The sequence below is a fragment of the Haliotis rufescens genome, unplaced genomic scaffold (assembly GCF_023055435.1).
Source record: "Haliotis rufescens isolate VD_foot unplaced genomic scaffold, xgHalRufe1.0.p SCAF_37, whole genome shotgun sequence".
Lineage (NCBI taxonomy): Eukaryota > Metazoa > Mollusca > Gastropoda > Lepetellida > Haliotidae > Haliotis > Haliotis rufescens.
Window position 1 is genome coordinate 3,056,960 of NW_025964079.1, and position 20,792 is coordinate 3,077,751.

Here is a 20,792-nt window from a genome sequence, read left to right on the forward strand (position 1 = left end):
TTCATCTTCCTCATCTTCTTCGTCTTCCTCATCTCCGTCGTCTTCACGTTTCCTGCGATCGTCATCTTCATCTGGAACATTGACAAGGAACATGTATTGCAAATGTGAAAAAGTTGCATCCATATATAAGATCATGTGTTTAAATCAAGGAACAGAACTGGCCTTCGTTATATTTACAATACTGTTGGGTCATATCAGGATAGCAAAATATTACATTCTTCCTTGGGAAGTTAGAAATTTGTGAACAATGCCACAAAATTCTGATTGCAAAGGAAAGCAATAAATAAGTGTCTGGAAGTGTGTGGTTATATTAACCTTCTTCATCTTCTTCATCTTCCTCATCTTCTTCGTCTTCCTCATCTTCTTCGTCTTCCTCATCTTCGTCTTCTTCACGTTTTCTGCGATCTTCATCTTCATCTGGAACATTGACAGGGAACATGTATTGCAAATTTAAATAAGTTGCATCTATAAATAAGATCATGTGTTTAAATCAAGAAACAGACTGGCCTTCGTTAAATTTACAATACTGTTGTGTCATATCAGGATAGCATAACATTACATTTTTCCTTCCACAAAATTCTGATTGCAAAGGAAAGCAATAAATAAGTGTCTGGAAGTGTGTGGTTATATTAACCTTCTTCATCTTCTTCATCTTCCTCATCTTCTTCGTCTTCCTCATCTTCTTCGTCTTCCTCATCTTCGTCTTCTTCACGTTTTCTGCGATCTTCATCTTCATCTGGAACATTGACAGGGAACATGTATTGCAAATTTAAATAAGTTGCATCTATAAATAAGATCATGTGTTTAAATCAAGAAACAGACTGGCCTTCGTTAAATTTACAATACTGTTGTGTCATATCAGGATAGCATAACATTACATTTTTCCTTCCAGAAAATTCTGATTGCAAAGGAAAGCAATAAATAAGTGTCTGGAAGTGTGTGGTTGTATTAACCTTCTTCATCTTCTTCATCTTCCTCATCTTCTTCGTCTTCCTCATCTTCTTCGTCTTCCTCATCTTCGTCGTCTTCACGTTTTCTGCGATCTTCATCTTCATCTGGAACATTGACAAGGAACATGTATTGTAAATGTGAAAAAGTTGCATCCATATATAAGACCATGTGTTTAAATCAAGGAACAGAACTGGCCTTCGTTATATTTACAATACTGTTGTGTCATATCAGGATAGCATAATATTACATTCTTCCTTGGGAAGTTAGAAATTTGTGAACAATGCCACAAAATTCTGATTGCAAAGGAAAGCAATAAATAAGTGTCTGGAAGTGTGTGGTCATATTAACCTTCTTCATCTTCTTCATCTTCCTCATCTTCTTCGTCTTCCTCATCTTCGTCTTCTTCATGTTTTCTGCAATCTTCATCTTCATCTGGAACATTGACAAGGAACATGTATTGCAAATTTAAATAAGTTGCATCTATAAATAAGATCATGTGTTTAAATCAAGAAACAGACTGGCCTTCGTTAAATTTACAATACTGTTGTGTCATATCAGGATAGCATAACATTACATTTTTCCTTCCACAAAATTCTGATTGCAAAGGAAAGCAATAAATAAGTGTCTGGAAGTGTGTGGTTGTATTAACCTTCTTCATCTTCTTCATCTTCCTCATCTTCTTCGTCTTCCTCATCTTCTTCGTCTTCCTCATCTTCGTCCTTTTCACGTTTTCTGCGATCTTCATCTTCATCTGGAACATTGACAAGGAACATGTATTGCAAATGTGAAAAAGTTGCATCCATATATAAGATCATGTGTTTAAATCAAGGAACAGAACTGGCCTTCGTTATATTTACAATACTGTTGTGTCATATCAGGATAGCATAATATTACATTCTTCCTTGGGAAGTTAGAAATTTGTGAACAATGCCACAAAATTCTGATTGCAAAGGAAAGCAATAAATAAGTGTCTGGAAGTGTGTGGTTATATTAACCTTCTTCATCTTCTTCATCTTCCTCATCTTCTTCATCTTCCTCATCTTCTTCGTCTTCCTCATCTTCTTCGTCTTCCTCATCTTCGTCTTCTTCATGTTTTCTGCAATCTTCATCTTCATCTGGAACATTGACAAGGAACATGTATTGCAAATTTAAATAAGTTGCATCTATAAATAAGATCATGTGTTTAAATCAAGAAACAGACTGGCCTTCGTTAAATTTACAATACTGTTGTGTCATATCAGGATAGCATAACATTACATTTTTCCTTCCAGAAAATTCTGATTGCAAAGGAAAGCAATAAATAAGTGTCTGGAAGTGTGTGGTTGTATTAACCTTCTTCATCTTCTTCATCTTCCTCATCTTCTTCGTCTTCCTCATCTTCTTCGTCTTCCTCATCTTCGTCGTCTTCCTCATCTTCTTCGTCTTCCTCACGTTTTCTGCGATCTTCATCTTCATCTGGAACATTGACAAGGAACATGTATTGCAAATGTGAAAAAGTTGCATCTATATATAAGATCATGTGTTTAAATCAAGGAACAGAACTGACATTCTTTATATTTGCAATACTGTTGTGTCATATCAGGATAGCATAATATAACATTCTTCCTTGAAAAGTTAGAAATTTGTAAACAATGCCACAAAATTCTGATTGCAAAGGAAAGCAATAAATAAGTGTCTTGAAGTGCGTGGTTGTATTAACCTTCTTCATCTTCTTCATCTTCCTCATCTTCTTCGTCTTCCTCATCTTCATCGTCTTCCTCATCTTCTTCGTCTTCCTCACGTTTTCTGCGATCTTCATCTTCATCTGGAACATTGACAAGGAACATGTATTGCAAATGTGAAAAAGTTGCATCCATATATAAGATCATGTGTTTAAATCAAGGAACAGAACTGGCCTTCGTTCTATTTACAATACTGTTGTGTCATATCAGGATAGCAAAATATTACATTCTTCCTTGAAAAGTTAGAAATTTGTGAACAATGCCACAAAATTCTGATTGCAAAGGAAAGCAATAAATAAGTGTCTGGAAGTGTGTGGTTGTATTAACCTTCTTCATCATCTTCATCTTCCTCATCTTCTTCGTCTTCCTCATCTTCTTCGTCTTCCTCATCTTCGTCTTCTTCATGTTTTCTGCAATCTTCATCTTCATCTGGAACATTGACAAGGAACATGTATTGCAAATTTAAATAAGTTGCATCTATAAATAAGATCATGTGTTTAAATCAAGAAACAGACTGGCCTTCGTTAAATTTACAATACTGTTGTGTCATATCAGGATAGCATAACATTACATTTTTCCTTCCACAAAATTCTGATTGCAAAGGAAAGCAATAAATAAGTGTCTGGAAGTGTGTGGTTATATTAACCTTCTTCATCTTCTTCATCTTCCTCATCTTCTTCGTCTTCCTCATCTTCTTCGTCTTCCTCATCTTCGTCTTCTTCACGTTTTCTGCGATCTTCATTTTCATCTGGAACATTGACAGGGAACATGTATTGCAAATTTAAATAAGTTGCATCTATAAATAAGATCATGTGTTTAAATCAAGAAACAGACTGGCCTTCGTTAAATTTACAATACTGTTGTGTCATATCAGGATAGCATAACATTACATTTTTCCTTCCAGAAAATTCTGATTGCAAAGGAAAGCAATAAATAAGTGTCTGGAAGTGTGTGGTTGTATTAACCTTCTTCATCTTCTTCATCTTCCTCATCTTCTTCGTCTTCCTCATCTTCTTCGTCTTCCTCATCTTCGTCGTCTTCACGTTTCCTGCGATCTTCATCTTCATCTGGAACATTGACAAGGAACATGTATTGTAAATGTGAAAAAGTTGCATCCATATATAAGACCATGTGTTTAAATCAAGGAACAGAACTGGCCTTCGTTATATTTACAATACTGTTGGGTCATATCAGGATAGCATAATATTACATTCTTCCTTGGGAAGTTAGAAATTTGTGAACAATGCCACAAAATTCTGATTGCAAAGGAAAGCAATAAATAAGTGTCTGGAAGTGTGTGGTCATATTAACCTTCTTCATCTTCTTCATCTTCCTCATCTTCTTCGTCTTCCTCATCTTCGTCTTCTTCATGTTTTCTGCAATCTTCATCTTCATCTGGAACATTGACAAGGAACATGTATTGCAAATTTAAATAAGTTGCATCTATAAATAAGATCATGTGTTTAAATCAAGAAACAGACTGGCCTTCGTTAAATTTACAATACTGTTGTGTCATATCAGGATAGCATAACATTACATTTTTCCTTCCACAAAATTCTGATTGCAAAGGAAAGCAATAAATAAGTGTCTGGAAGTGTGTGGTTGTATTAACCTTCTTCATCTTCTTCATCTTCATCATCTTCTTCGTCTTCCTCATCTTCTTCGTCTTCCTCATCTTCGTCCTTTTCACGTTTTCTGCGATCTTCATCTTCATCTGGAACATTGACAAGGAACATGTATTGCAAATGTGAAAAAGTTGCATCCATATATAAGATCATGTGTTTAAATCAAGGAACAGAACTGGCCTTCGTTATATTTACAATACTGTTGTGTCATATCAGGATAGCATAATATTACATTCTTCCTTGGGAAGTTAGAAATTTGTGAACAATGCCACAAAATTCTGATTGCAAAGGAAAGCAATAAATAAGTGTCTGGAAGTGTGTGGTTATATTAACCTTCTTTATCTTCTTCATCTTCCTCATCTTCTTCATCTTCCTCATCTTCTTCGTCTTCCTCATCTTCTTCGTCTTCCTCATCTTCGTCTTCTTCATGTTTTCTGCAATCTTCATCTTCATCTGGAACATTGACAAGGAACATGTATTGCAAATTTAAATAAGTTGCATCTATAAATAAGATCATGTGTTTAAATCAAGAAACAGACTGGCCTTCGTTAAATTTACAATACTGTTGTGTCATATCAGGATAGCATAACATTACATTTTTCCTTCCAGAAAATTCTGATTGCAAAGGAAAGCAATAAATAAGTGTCTGGAAGTGTGTGGTTGTATTAACCTTCTTCATCTTCTTCACCTTCCTCATCTTCTTCGTCTTCCTCATCTTCTTCGTCTTCCTCATCTTCGTCGTCTTCCTCATCTTGTTCGTCTTCCTCACGTTTTCTGCGATCTTCATCTTCATCTGGAACATTGACAAGGAACATGTATTGCAAATGTGAAAAAGTTGCATCTATATATAAGATCATGTGTTTAAATCAAGGAACAGAACTGACATTCTTTATATTTGCAATACTGTTGGGTCATATCAGGATAGCATAATATAACATTCTTCCTTGAAAAGTTAGAAATTTGTAAACAATGCCACAAAATTCTGATTGCAAAGGAAAGCAATAAATAAGTGTCTTGAAGTGCGTGGTTGTATTAACCTTCTTCATCTTCTTCATCTTCCTCATCTTCTTCGTCTTCCTCATCTTCATCGTCTTCCTCATCTTCTTCGTCTTCCTCACGTTTTCTGCGATCTTCATCTTCATCTGGAACATTGACAAGGAACATGTATTGCAAATGTGAAAAAGTTGCATCCATATATAAGATCATGTGTTTAAATCAAGGAACAGAACTGGCCTTCGTTCTATTTACAATACTGTTGTGTCATATCAGGATAGCAAAATATTACATTCTTCCTTGAAAAGTTAGAAATTTGTGAACAATGCCACAAAATTCTGATTGCAAAGGAAAGCAATAAATAAGTGTCTGGAAGTGTATGGTTGTATTAACCTTCTTCATCTTCTTCATCTTCCTCATCTTCTTCGTCTTCCTCATCTTCTTCGTCTTCCTCATCTTCGTCTTCTTCATGTTTTCTGCAATCTTCATCTTCATCTGGAACATTGACAAGGAACATGTATTGCAAATTTAAATAAGTTGCATCTATAAATAAGATCATGTGTTTAAATCAAGAAACAGACTGGCCTTCGTTAAATTTACAATACTGTTGTGTCATATCAGGATAGCATAACATTACATTTTTCCTTCCACAAAATTCTGATTGCAAAGGAAAGCAATAAATAAGTGTCTGGAAGTGTGTGGTTGTATTAACCTTCTTCATCTTCTTCATCTTCATCATCTTCTTCGTCTTCCTCATCTTCGTCCATTTCACGTTTTCTGCGATCTTCATCTTCATCTGGAACATTGACAAGGAACATGTATTGCAAATGTGAAAAAGTTGCATCCATATATAAGATCATGTGTTTAAATCAAGGAACAGAACTGGCCTTCGTTATATTTACAATACTGTTGTGTCATATCAGGTTGGCATAATATTATATTCTTCCTTGAAAAGTTAGAAATTTGTGAACAATGCCACAAAATTCTGATTGCAAAGGAAAGCAATAAATAAGTGTCTGGAAGTGTGTGGTTGTATTAACCTTCTTCATCTTCTTCATCTTCATCATCTTCTTCGTCTTCCTCATCTTCTTCGTCTTCCTCATCTTCATCGTCTTCCTCATCTTCTTCGTCTTCCTCACGTTTTCTGCGATCTTCATCTTCATCTGGAACATTGACAAGGAACATGTATTGCAAATGTGAAAAGGTTGCATCTATATATAAGATCATGTGTTTAAATCAAGGAACAGAACTGACATTCTTTATATTTGCAATACTGTTGTGTCATATCAGGATAGCATAATATAACATTCTTCCTTGAAAAGTTAGAAATTTGTGAACAATGCCACAAAATTCTGATTTCAAAGGAAAGCAATAAATAAGTGTCTGGAAGTGTGTGGTTGTATTACCTTCTTCATCATCTTCATCTTCCTCATCTTCTTCGTCTTCCTCATCTTCTTCGTCTTTCTCGTCTTCTTCATCTTCCTCATCTTCGTCTTCACGTTTTCTGCGATCTTCATCTTCATCTGGAACATTGACAAGGATCATGTATTGCAAATTTAAATCAGTTGCATCTATAAATAAGATCATGTGTTTAAATCAAGGAACAGACTGGCCTTCGTTATATTTACAATATTGTTGTGTCATATCAGGATAGCATAACATTACATTCTTCCTTCCACAAAATTCTGATTGCAAAGGAAAGCAATAAATAAGTGTCTGGAAGTGTGTGGTTGTATTAACCTTCTTCATCTTCTTCATCTTCCTCATCTTCTTCGTCTTCCTCATCTCCGTCGTCTTCACGTTTCCTGCGATCGTCATCTTCATCTGGAACATTGACAAGGAACATGTATTGCAAATGTGAAAAAGTTGCATCCATATATAAGATCATGTGTTTAAATCAAGGAACAGAACTGGCCTTCGTTATATTTACAATACTGTTGGGTCATATCAGGATAGCATAATATAACATTCTTCCTTGAAAAGTTAGAAATTTGTAAACAATGCCACAAAATTCTGATTGCAAAGGAAAGCAATAAATAAGTGTCTTGAAGTGCGTGGTTGTATTAACCTTCTTCATCTTCTTCATCTTCCTCATCTTCTTCGTCTTCCTCATCTTCATCGTCTTCCTCATCTTCTTCGTCTTCCTCACGTTTTCTGCGATCTTCATCTTCATCTGGAACATTGACAAGGAACATGTATTGCAAATGTGAAAAAGTTGCATCCATATATAAGATCATGTGTTTAAATCAAGGAACAGAACTGGCCTTCGTTCTATTTACAATACTGTTGTGTCATATCAGGATAGCAAAATATTACATTCTTCCTTGAAAAGTTAGAAATTTGTGAACAATGCCACAAAATTCTGATTGCAAAGGAAAGCAATAAATAAGTGTCTGGAAGTGTGTGGTTGTATTAACCTTCTTCATCTTCTTCATCTTCCTCATCTTCTTCGTCTTCCTCATCTTCTTCGTCTTCCTCATCTTCGTCTTCTTCATGTTTTCTGCAATCTTCATCTTCATCTGGAACATTGACAAGGAACATGTATTGCAAATTTAAATAAGTTGCATCTATAAATAAGATCATGTGTTTAAATCAAGAAACAGACTGGCCTTCGTTAAATTTACAATACTGTTGTGTCATATCAGGATAGCATAACATTACATTTTTCCTTCCACAAAATTCTGATTGCAAAGGAAAGCAATAAATAAGTGTCTGGAAGTGTGTGGTTATATTAACCTTCTTCATCTTCTTCATCTTCCTCATCTTCTTCGTCTTCCTCATCTTCTTCGTCTTCCTCATCTTCGTCTTCTTCACGTTTTCTGCGATCTTCATCTTCATCTGGAACATTGACAGGGAACATGTATTGCAAATTTAAATAAGTTGCATCTATAAATAAGATCATGTGTTTAAATCAAGAAACAGACTGGCCTTCGTTAAATTTACAATACTGTTGTGTCATATCAGGATAGCATAACATTACATTTTTCCTTCCACAAAATTCTGATTGCAAAGGAAAGCAATAAATAAGTGTCTGGAAGTGTGTGGTTGTATTAACCTTCTTCATCTTCTTCATCTTCCTCATCTTCTTCGTCTTCCTCATCTTCTTCGTCTTCCTCATCTTCGTCGTCTTCACGTTTCCTGCGATCTTCATCTTCATCTGGAACATTGACAAGGAACATGTATTGTAAATGTGAAAAAGTTGCATCCATATATAAGACCATGTGTTTAAATCAAGGAACAGAACTGGCCTTCGTTATATTTACAATACTGTTGTGTCATATCAGGATAGCATAATATTACATTCTTCCTTGGGAAGTTAGAAATTTGTGAACAATGCCACAAAATTCTGATTGCAAAGGAAAGCAATAAATAAGTGTCTGGAAGTGTGTGGTCATATTAACCTTCTTCATCTTCTTCATCTTCCTCATCTTCTTCGTCTTCCTCATCTTCGTCTTCTTCATGTTTTCTGCAATCTTCATCTTCATCTGGAACATTGACAAGGAACATGTATTGCAAATTTAAATAAGTTGCATCTATAAATAAGATCATGTGTTTAAATCAAGAAACAGACTGGCCTTCGTTAAATTTACAATACTGTTGTGTCATATCAGGATAGCATAACATTACATTTTTCCTTCCACAAAATTCTGATTGCAAAGGAAAGCAATAAATAAGTGTCTGGAAGTGTGTGGTTGTATTAACCTTCTTCATCTTCTTCATCTTCATCATCTTCTTCGTCTTCCTCATCTTCTTCGTCTTCCTCATCTTCGTCCATTTCACGTTTTCTGCGATCTTCATCTTCATCTGGAACATTGACAAGGAACATGTATTGCAAATGTGAAAAAGTTGCATCCATATATAAGATCATGTGTTTAAATCAAGGAACAGAACTGGCCTTCGTTATATTTACAATACTGTTGTGTCATATCAGGATAGCATAATATTACATTCTTCCTTGGGAAGTTAGAAATTTGTGAACAATGCCACAAAATTCTGATTGCAAAGGAAAGCAATAAATAAGTGTCTGGAAGTGTGTGGTTATATTAACCTTCTTTATCTTCTTCATCTTCCTCATCTTCTTCATCTTCCTCATCTTCTTCGTCTTCCTCATCTTCTTCGTCTTCCTCATCTTCGTCTTCTTCATGTTTTCTGCAATCTTCATCTTCATCTGGAACATTGACAAGGAACATGTATTGCAAATTTAAATAAGTTGCATCTATAAATAAGATCATGTGTTTAAATCAAGAAACAGACTGGCCTTCGTTAAATTTACAATACTGTTGTGTCATATCAGGATAGCATAACATTACATTTTTCCTTCCAGAAAATTCTGATTGCAAAGGAAAGCAATAAATAAGTGTCTGGAAGTGTGTGGTTGTATTAACCTTCTTCATCTTCTTCACCTTCCTCATCTTCTTCGTCTTCCTCATCTTCTTCGTCTTCCTCATCTTCGTCGTCTTCCTCATCTTCTTCGTCTTCCTCACGTTTTCTGCGATCTTCATCTTCATCTGGAACATTGACAAGGAACATGTATTGCAAATGTGAAAAAGTTGCATCTATATATAAGATCATGTGTTTAAATCAAGGAACAGAACTGACATTCTTTATATTTGCAATACTGTTGTGTCATATCAGGATAGCATAATATAACATTCTTCCTTGAAAAGTTAGAAATTTGTAAACAATGCCACAAAATTCTGATTGCAAAGGAAAGCAATAAATAAGTGTCTTGAAGTGCGTGGTTGTATTAACCTTCTTCATCTTCTTCATCTTCCTCATCTTCTTCGTCTTCCTCATCTTCATCGTCTTCCTCATCTTCTTCGTCTTCCTCACGTTTTCTGCGATCTTCATCTTCATCTGGAACATTGACAAGGAACATGTATTGCAAATGTGAAAAAGTTGCATCCATATATAAGATCATGTGTTTAAATCAAGGAACAGAACTGGCCTTCGTTCTATTTACAATACTGTTGTGTCATATCAGGATAGCAAAATATTACATTCTTCCTTGAAAAGTTAGAAATTTGTGAACAATGCCACAAAATTCTGATTGCAAAGGAAAGCAATAAATAAGTGTCTGGAAGTGTGTAGTTGTATTAACCTTCTTCATCTTCTTCATCTTCCTCATCTTCTTCGTCTTCCTCATCTTCTTCGTCTTCCTCATCTTCGTCTTCTTCATGTTTTCTGCAATCTTCATCTTCATCTGGAACATTGACAAGGAACATGTATTGCAAATTTAAATAAGTTGCATCTATAAATAAGATCATGTGTTTAAATCAAGAAACAGACTGGCCTTCGTTAAATTTACAATACTGTTGTGTCATATCAGGATAGCATAACATTACATTTTTCCTTCCACAAAATTCTGATTGCAAAGGAAAGCAATAAATAAGTGTCTGGAAGTGTGTGGTTGTATTAACCTTCTTCATCTTCTTCATCTTCATCATCTTCTTCGTCTTCCTCATCTTCGTCCATTTCACGTTTTCTGCGATCTTCATCTTCATCTGGAACATTGACAAGGAACATGTATTGCAAATGTGAAAAAGTTGCATCCATATATAAGATCATGTGTTTAAATCAAGGAACAGAACTGGCCTTCGTTATATTTACAATACTGTTGTGTCATATCAGGATAGCATAATATTACATTCTTCCTTGGGAAGTTAGAAATTTGTGAACAATGCCACAAAATTCTGATTGCAAAGGAAAGCAATAAATAAGTGTCTTGAAGTGTCTGGTTATATTAACCTTCTTCATCTTCTTCATCTTCCTCATCTTCTTCATCTTCCTCATCTTCTTCGTCTTCCTCATCTTCTTCGTCTTCCTCATCTTCGTCTTCTTCATGTTTTCTGCAATCTTCATCTTCATCTGGAACATTGACAAGGAACATGTATTGCAAATTTAAATAAGTTGCATCTATAAATAAGATCATGTGTTTAAATCAAGAAACAGACTGGCCTTCGTTAAATTTACAATACTGTTGTGTCATATCAGGATAGCATAACATTACATTTTTCCTTCCACAAAATTCTGATTGCAAAGGAAAGCAATAAATAAGTGTCTGGAAGTGTGTGGTTGTATTAACCTTCTTCATCTTCTTCATCTTCCTCATCTTCTTCGTCTTCCTCATCTTCTTCGTCTTCCTCATCTTCGTCGTCTTCCTCATCTTCTTCGTCTTCCTCACGTTTTCTGCGATCTTCATCTTCATCTGGAACATTGACAAGGAACATGTATTGCAAATGTGAAAAAGTTGCATCTATAAATAAGATCATGTGTTTAAATCAAGGAACAGAACTGACATTCTTTATATTTGAAATACTGTTGTGTCATATCAGGATAGCATAATATAACATTCTTCCTTGAAAAGTTAGAAATTTGTAAACAATGCCACAAAATTCTGATTGCAAAGGAAAGCAATAAATAAGTGTCTTGAAGTGCGTGGTTGTATTAACCTTCTTCATCTTCTTCATCTTCCTCATCTTCTTCGTCTTCCTCATCTTCATCGTCTTCCTCATCTTCTTCGTCTTCCTCACGTTTTCTGCGATCGTCATCTTCATCTGGAACATTGACAAGGAACATGTATTGCAAATGTGAAAAAGTTGCATCCATATATAAGATCATGTGTTTAAATCAAGGAACAGAACTGGCCTTCGTTCTATTTACAATACTGTTGTGTCATATCAGGATAGCAAAATATTACATTCTTCCTTGAAAAGTTAGAAATTTGTGAACAATGCCACAAAATTCTGATTGCAAAGGAAAGCAATAAATAAGTGTCTGGAAGTGTGTGGTTGTATTAACCTTCTTCATCTTCTTCATCTTCCTCATCTTCTTCGTCTTCCTCATCTTCATCGTCTTCCTCATCTTCATCGTCTTCCTCATCTTCTTCGTCTTCCTCACGTTTTCTGCGATCTTCATCTTCATCTGGAACAATGGCAAGGAACATGTATTGCAAATGTGAAAAAGTTGCATCCATATATAAGATCATGTGTTTAAATCAAGGAACAGAACTGGCCTTCGTTATATTTACAATACTGTTGTGTCATATCAGGATGGCATAATATTACATTCTTCTTTGAAAAGTTAGAAATTTGTGAACAATGCCACAAAATTCTGATTGCAAAGGAAAGCAATAAATAAGTGTCTGGAAGTGTGTGGTTGTATTAACCTTCTTCATCTTCTTCATCTTCCTCATCTTCTTCGTCTTCCTCATCTTCTTCGTCTTCCTCATCTTCTTCGTCTTCCTCATCTTCATCTTCTTCACGTTTTCTGCGATCTTCATCTTCATCTGGAACATTGACAAGGAACATGTATTGGAAATGTGAAAATGTTGCATCCATATATTAGATCATGTGTTTAAATCAAGGAACAGAAATGGCCTTCGTTCTATTTACAATACTGTTGTGTCATATCAGGATGGCATAATATTACATTCTTCCTTGAAAAGTTAGAAATTTGTGAACAATTCCACAAAATTCTGATTGCAAAGGAAAGCAATAAATAAGTGTCTTGAAGTGTGTGGTTGTATTAACCTTCTTCATCTTCTTCATCTTCCTCATCTTCTTCGTCTTCCTCATATTCTTCGTCTTCCTCACGTTTTCTGCGATCTTCATCTTCATCTGGAACATTGACAAGGGACATGTATTGCAAATGTGAAAAAGTTGCATCCATATATAAGATCATGTGTTTAAATCAAGGAACAGAACTGGCCTTCGTTCTATTTACAATACTGTTGTGTCATATCAGGATAGCAAAATGTTACATTCTTCCTTGAAAAGTTAGAAATTTGTGAACAATGCCACAAAATTCTGATTGCAAAGGAAAGCAATAAATAAGTGTCTGGAAGTGTGTGGTTGTATTAACCTTCTTCATCTTCTTCATCTTCCTCATCTTCTTCGTCTTCCTCATCTTCTTCGTCTTCCTCATCTTCATCGTCTTCCTCATCTTCTTCATCTTCCTCACGTTTTCTGCGATCTTCATCTTCATCTGGAACATTGACAAGGAACATGTATTGTAAATGTGAAAAAGTTGCATCCATATATAAGATCATGTGTTTAAATCAAGGAACAGAACTGGCCTTCGTTATATTAACAATACTGTTGTGTCATATCAGGATGGCATAATATTACATTCTTCCTTGAAAAGTTAGAAATTTGTGAACAATGCCACAAAATTCTGATTGCAAAGGAAAGCAATAAATAAGTGTCTTGAAGTGTGTGGTTGTATTCACCTTCTTCATCTTCTTCATCTTCTTCGTCTTCCTCATCTTCTTCGTCTTCCTCATCTTCATCATCTTCCTCATCTTCTTCGTCTTCCTCACGTTTTCTGCGATCTTCATCTTCTTCTGGAACATTGACAAGGGAAATGTATTGCAAATGTGAAAAAGTTACATCCATATATAAGATCATGTGTTTTAATCAAGGAACAGAACTGGCCTTCGTTATATTTACAATACAGTTGTGTCATATCAGAATGGGATAATATTACATTCTTCCTTGAAAAGTTAGAAATTTGTGAACAATGCCACAAAATTCTGATTGCAAAGGAAAACAATAAATAAGTGTCTGGAAGTGTGTGGTTGTATTAACCTTCTTCATCTTCCTCATAATCTTCGTCTTCCTCACGTTTTCGTCGTTCTTCATCTTCATCTTCTTCTTCTTTTAGGACTTTAATCAGAAAATTGTTTTGCAAATTTGAAGACATTGCATTTATAACATCATGTGTCTAAATCACAGTACATAACTGGCCTCCCTAACAGAGTATAAATGAATATATACACATATCCTGTCTTCTTGCAGTTGAATTTCTTGAAATGATTATGACGAAGGAAAACAATCGTAAATTTGGAGGATTTATAACCGTCTTCGTCTTTATCTTTGTTCAAAAGAATTTTGGGAAAAGTGAGTAATAAATACTAAGAAATCTATTTAGCTGTACACGAGGAAAATTACTGACCAGACTTATATCTGCAAGAATACAGATTAAAAGATAAAAATATCCTTTTTTCCACCAGTTGGAATTTCTTTGGAATGACAGAAATTCCGATTCTGTCAGGAAACAATAAATAACTACATGGAAGTATGCGTTAGTAATATCAACCTTTTTCGTCTTCGTCTACTTCTTCATCTTCTTCGTCTTCCCCATCTTCGTCTTCTTCTTCTTCTAAAACAATGATACGGAAAACGTATTGCAAATCTGAAGAAGTTGCATCATACGTTTAATTCAAACAACAGGACCGGCCTTTGATATGTCTGCACACCAAACCTGCCATATCGCGACAATATCTATCCTTTCTCCCACATCTTTGTCTTCATCTATGAGTGTTTGAAAATTGGCCATCTTAATACATCCCAAACAAACAGTGCTGTATCAAGGAAAAAATGATCATAACAAACGTTTATGGAAGTCTAAAGAAACTGCGTTCTGAAACACTATTTCTAAAAGCAAGAAAAGAAGCAGCTTTTTCAGACACTGTTTGCACTTCCATGTTTTGGTGTTATTTAGCAAATCAATAAGTTTCTAGAGTACATGTGTATGTATCCTCCTGGCATTGTCGCTGGGTCGCTAACATCAAATGCGTGCTATGTATATTGACCTTAATACCATATTATTGTTCGTTTTTTCCATAATGATTTCTGTCAAGGTCATTATAAAACACTGATTACAGAGTGCATATTATCCAATGGTATGCAAATACAAAGTAATTCTTACCAAGCATTTTGATATCTCGGTCTACCTCACCATCTAAAACAAAACAGTTATAATTCAACTGAAATCATAGCATGGGAGATACTAGTACAAAACGTCAACGCCATAATAATCGATTATGTGCTGATATATTTTAAGCAAAAGGAAAAATAGTGGTGATAATATTATTCTCCTGACTCACAAAAGTCATTCGATTTTCCCATGGATTCAGATTAAACATTGCATGACTAGACAAACGAAACAAAAGATTTAATATAAACCGTCTGCCTGTAGTATTACGGATCACATCATAATGAAGCGACACCTATTGACTGACTTCACTATTTCTCACCTTACATACTAATATATATATCACAAGTTCCAAAGGTTTATCTCAATTCTTAACATAATCAAGGAAGGAGACTTTTTGCATTCATGGAAAGTATTTGAGACAATTAGAACTTATAGCGTGGGGATGCTCAAACCTCAAATGATTTGCTTAAAAACTTGCAATCTCAGAAGAGAACCAACTTCAATCAATTCTTTCAAAATAGTTCATGTTTCCACAATGTAAAACACTTTCGAACGCGAGAAGGTTAAGGAAAACCTCACGTCCCTGTCGTCAAAGGTTGAGGACAATTCGTTAAAAAATACCAGCAATTGTCATCTGATTTTTACTGAGAAAACGATTTATGAAACTGCTAAACATCCTCATAAATGACATCAGTGTGTAACCTCGGGAAAGGACATGGGTGAGAAGTAACCATTCCAATGGGCACTAATTGTGTTCCCCTTCTTGTTGATCTGTTCCTTTATGCATATGAATAGGAATTTCAAAATCAAACCAAGGAAATTTGGCCAATAATTGTGACAAAAAGCGTCCAATAACAGTCAAATTGCCTCTTCCCCTCCCAATGATTTATCCCCCTGATCTGGTAATAAAAGTTTGATTTATGCGATTCGGAGATTCAGAGTGACAACAAATTTACCACAAGGCTGAATGACAAGAGGGATGACAAGAGGGATAACCTTTTGGTGCCTACATTTCACAAATGTTACAAAGATTTTTTTAAAAATTATCATAATACTCTTGCTCAATAATTTGCTTTAAGGTTGAAACATTCAAGGCCTTTGTAAAGTTTTTAAAACGTTTTATGTTTATGTGGATGACATGTCCTTATGCCACACACCAATAACCATTATGATGTCCAATGCGGTTCCCTTTTTGACTTGAACTATATGTTCCCTTGTTTTAGGTGAACACTTGCCTTGCTTTGCATATGTTTGTGATTGGAACCACCAGTGGGGTGGGGTGTGTTCACCTTTTCGAGAACACCCAGTATCAACACTATGGTATTGTGGTTCCTATACACATGATTAAGAAATAATCGGAGTGGTACAATGGACTTTGCTTTTAGCAGTGATTTCTCATGATTATGGAAAGGGTTCTTGTCGCTTTATTTTTTCAGAATGCCTTAAGAACAAAAAATGATCAGCTTATTCCTAACGGAATGAATGGTTCACAAAACGGAATGAATCGCCAACTTATAAGGTACTTAATGGTTCACTTGCAACTTAATGAATGGAGGGCCTTAAGAATAAAGATGAGATTGGCTTAAAGGTGCAATGATCTCTGACAATTCACAGGGTTGGTTGGTTTGTTGGTTTGTTGTTTAACGCAGCACTCAGCAATATTCCAGCGGTCTGTAAATAATCGAGTCTGGACCAGACAATCCAGTGATTAATATCATGAGCATCCATCCACGCAATTGGGATCGATGACATGCATTAACCAAGTCAGCGAACCTGACCACCCGATCCCGTTAGTCGCCTTTTACGACAAGCATAGTCGCCTTTTACGACAAGCATAGTCGCCTTTTACTGCAAGCATGGGTTGCTGAAGACCAATTCTATCCCGGATCTTCACGGGTCCAATTCACAGAGACTCGTTGTTGCCTTTGTCTTTTCCCGTTTATACCTAGCATAATTAGTCTTTTGTGGTGTTTTTAAGCCCTTCTTAATAATTTTTAGTTAATCTGTTAAATAGATGGACAGATTTTGCAGTCAATTTGTATAATTTAGACATTTTATAAATTGTCTATATAAATGAATCGATTTTTACACATTGTCAGTGACATATACATGCCTACAAACGTAGGGGCTCGTGAAAACAACGACTTAGTGTTGTCTGTCTCACGTCAAAGAACTTCCTAACGATACCGTTGAGGAACAAGAATGATTCTGTTCAATGCTACAGCAAATGAATGAAAACAAAATGTCGTAATGACAACTGACCAACGTTATGTAATTTCGCAAATATATGGGTGTATTCCGACTGCTTTAGTAAACCTATACATATAAACATTTACTTTTGACAAATCCACTGTGAAATATAACAGTTTTTAATCAATCAACGTATTTTCGGTTAATCCTTTGATGGATGTCTTTTTTGTAACTCAACTGATTATTCCACACAAGCAGCGCTGTCACGTGTGTATTACACAACACACCCTTCACCCCACTTCAGACCTGGATTTATAAGCAAATCTAAGATTGAATAATTCCCTAAGAGACAAGTTATCCCAAATGTGAACCTTTGTCGGGTAATCTGAGTGGTGCTACTCCTTATTATTCCTGTAATATATTAATTTACTGAGCATCAAGTGAATGACGACAAATACACCAGCGTAACGTTACACCATGAAACATGGATGACAACAAGGGAGTAGTAATTGTAGTAATTGTTGCATTATGATTGAGACTCCCAGGACGCCCTGCCCAGTCAGACCCACCCAGGACTTTTCGGAGAATGTGTAAAATCCCTCACACTGCAGCCTCCTGCATTGCCCAGATTGTCAAAAGGACTGTTTTCCTGGCAGCAAACTCTACCCATACCAGTCAACAGATTGGGAAGTACCAAACCCAAGGCACCGACAACAATGGGGAATCGGACATGTTGGTACTTGGGATGCAAGCATGATATTTCGAAAGCGAGGGCGCGTATGTGCTATGTTTTTCCTCAATCTTGTCAATCACATTAGTGTCAAAAGGGACGGAAAATTCAATGACAGAAATGATTTCATTGGATTTATCAAAAAGGACAAGATCGGGGTTTTTTTTGGCTTGATCGGGTTTGAGGGTGCATACGGACCTATTCCACAGAATTTGGTATTTATCATTTTACATGATGCTCGCTAAATATTCTGGGTCGTAACATGGTGGGCCTGTGTCAAAACCACACATATTGGGAAGACGATAATAAAATGATCGAGCCACACCATCATGTTGCTGATCTTCTCAACACACGCACATAAATTCGAAGTAATGGTTGTTCAGAAAGCCTCTACTTGAAAAACAGAGTCTTTGCAGATCTGATATGGCATTTCGTTGTTTGACACTCATTTCTGTACCGCCCCGAAGTACAGAACCATCAACCAAATCATATTGACAATGAGATTATGCCCCACATACTTGGCTCGTTTAAGAAAACTGTGGAATGGCAGTCAGATTGTCTTTATTCTGAGTCCATTTGAAAAGGTCTAATGTTTTATGAAATTCGGTTTTATCTAGACATAACTGTAACCCTTGTATTTGCTATCAACGTAATTGTACGTTAGCACAATCCTTGGATATTATCAATGAATGTAACTCACCGTCCACAGATCTTGTTTGTTGCACATGTTCATAACGTAGGGCACTATTGGCAGCCCCATAGCTGCTAGTTGCCAACACCACCAGAAGAATCTGAAGCAGCATCTTTAGTCGTCGGTGCCTTTGTCTGATGGAATTGGTGGATGCTGGCAACTTTATATATACAGTAGTGTTCAGGACATGTATACCATTCTTGCAGCAGGTGGGTCGTAAAGACGACATTATTATTCACGATTATGTTGATAAGATTACATAGATACGATACTAATAAAACTTAAATTTCATTACTAAAAAAATTAAATGCTGATCATAACACATACAGTGTGTCAACATCGACACTCGCAATTTCCTCATCTATGGCGTGAAGCCCATTTCCGGTGTCCCCTGCCGTGATATTGCAGGAATATTGCTTAAAGCGGCGTAAAACCATACTCCCTCACTCACTCTTTATCTATCATTTATTAGCAGTGTGAATTGATGCACACTCACACTTAAATTCATCGCTCTTATCAAGCTGAATATCACATCGGGAAAATGAAATTATGCACAGATAGCTGGCTTGATATCAGTTTATATGTTCAAATATGATGACAGAGCATCAAAAAGTACCGTGTGAACGATATATTTACTGCACCGAAAATACTTTAAATATCATTGGTTATTTGGTGCATACCAACCGGTACCTGGCCTTCTTAACATGATATAGTGGCGTTCATTGGCGCCAAATAAACAAAACCCGAATTGTTTATGAAACTTAAGATACAATTTGCAAAATGATGTTCAAGTAATCAATGTCAGGAGATGCCTTAAATACCGTTTGATATACCCTGTGCTTCTCGTGTTGGCTTATCACACACTTCCTCTATTGGTACGACTTGTTAGGTCTATTGGTTTCCCAGTCGTAGTTGGGTTTGAATATTGTTAAAGCGATGTAAATAAAAACGACAGAACACTTTCAATAATAATAATAACAACAACAATAATAATAATAATAATAATAATAATAATAATGATGATGATGATAAGAAGAAGAAGAAGAAATTCAGGGTATTGGCACCCTCACACGAAGAATCATGTCAGACAATAGATCCTACGGTTCATAACACATACAAAAGCAAGTCAATTGTTCAACTGAAAAACAAACAAACACGGGAATCAAAATAGGGAATTGCATCGGACATCATTCTTGTCTCTGCGTGAAATTTGGAAATGTCCTCCACATTTTGAAAGCTTAACTTACACCTTGAATGTTGTACGACGCTCTTTGAAATATTGCTAGAAAGAGCATGCTTGATTGTACATCAATAATAAGGGAAAGTTTACTATTGGAAAGTTGAAGTCATCCCTCTTGTCATAACGCTTAAAATTTGTAATTCGAACATCTCAACTTCCTCAACAATGCTTACATTAAATAGTACTCCATTCCTGACAACTAACCAAACCTACTGAATCTACAGAAACAATGTAATTCAGTTACAATCAGTGTTTAACAAAATAAGTTACACTGTCATTTAACAACACAATGGTTAGATATTATGGTGATATTATTTGTCTCAAAAAGAAAGAAAATGATACTGAAAACGTCGTCTGAAGCGGGATGGCCTAGTAGATAAGGCGTTGGTTCGTCGCGCCAAACTCCGGGTTTTCTGCCCCAGTTGGGTACAATGTGCAAACCCCATTGCAGGTGTTCCCCAGCATGATATTGGTAAAAGTGACCTCACTCACTCACTCACTCACTCACTCACTCACTCACTCACTCACTCACTCACTCACTCACTCACTCACTCACCCATCCTCCCTCCCAACCAACCCCCCCTCCCATCCACTCACTCACTCACTCACTCACTCACTCACTCATAGCACAAATGGCTGAATAATCATACTTTATTCACATCAGCTGGATTAAAGTATTTCTTGCAGGATGAATACTAGTATGTAACCATGATGTAACGCTGTAAAAAATCTAACACAATGATGAAGACATTGTTCAGATCAGAATCTATCTAGTAATTCCCAATTTCCGTAGGTCCTGCCATGTGTATATAAGGACTGCCTTTCTGTAGACGACGTGAACACCATTACTGGGATTTCGTAGCATATGCATGACAACTAGCATTACAGTAAGCAGTTATACCGCTCAATTGCAGGGACGTAACTCTACACG

General features: G+C 35.9%; 1 long non-coding RNA gene across 1 annotated transcript; it reads right to left on the bottom strand.

Moving 5' to 3' along the window:
- Window positions 1–14,410: 14,410 nt before the first annotated feature.
- LOC124144355 lies at window positions 14,411–18,744 on the bottom strand. Its single transcript, XR_006862398.2, has 3 exons — window positions 18,631–18,744; window positions 15,002–15,034; window positions 14,411–14,452 (listed from the first exon to the last, which is right to left on the bottom strand). It is a non-coding gene; the product is annotated as an uncharacterized LOC124144355 (long non-coding RNA).
- Between the last annotated feature and the right edge of the window lie 2,048 nt (window positions 18,745–20,792).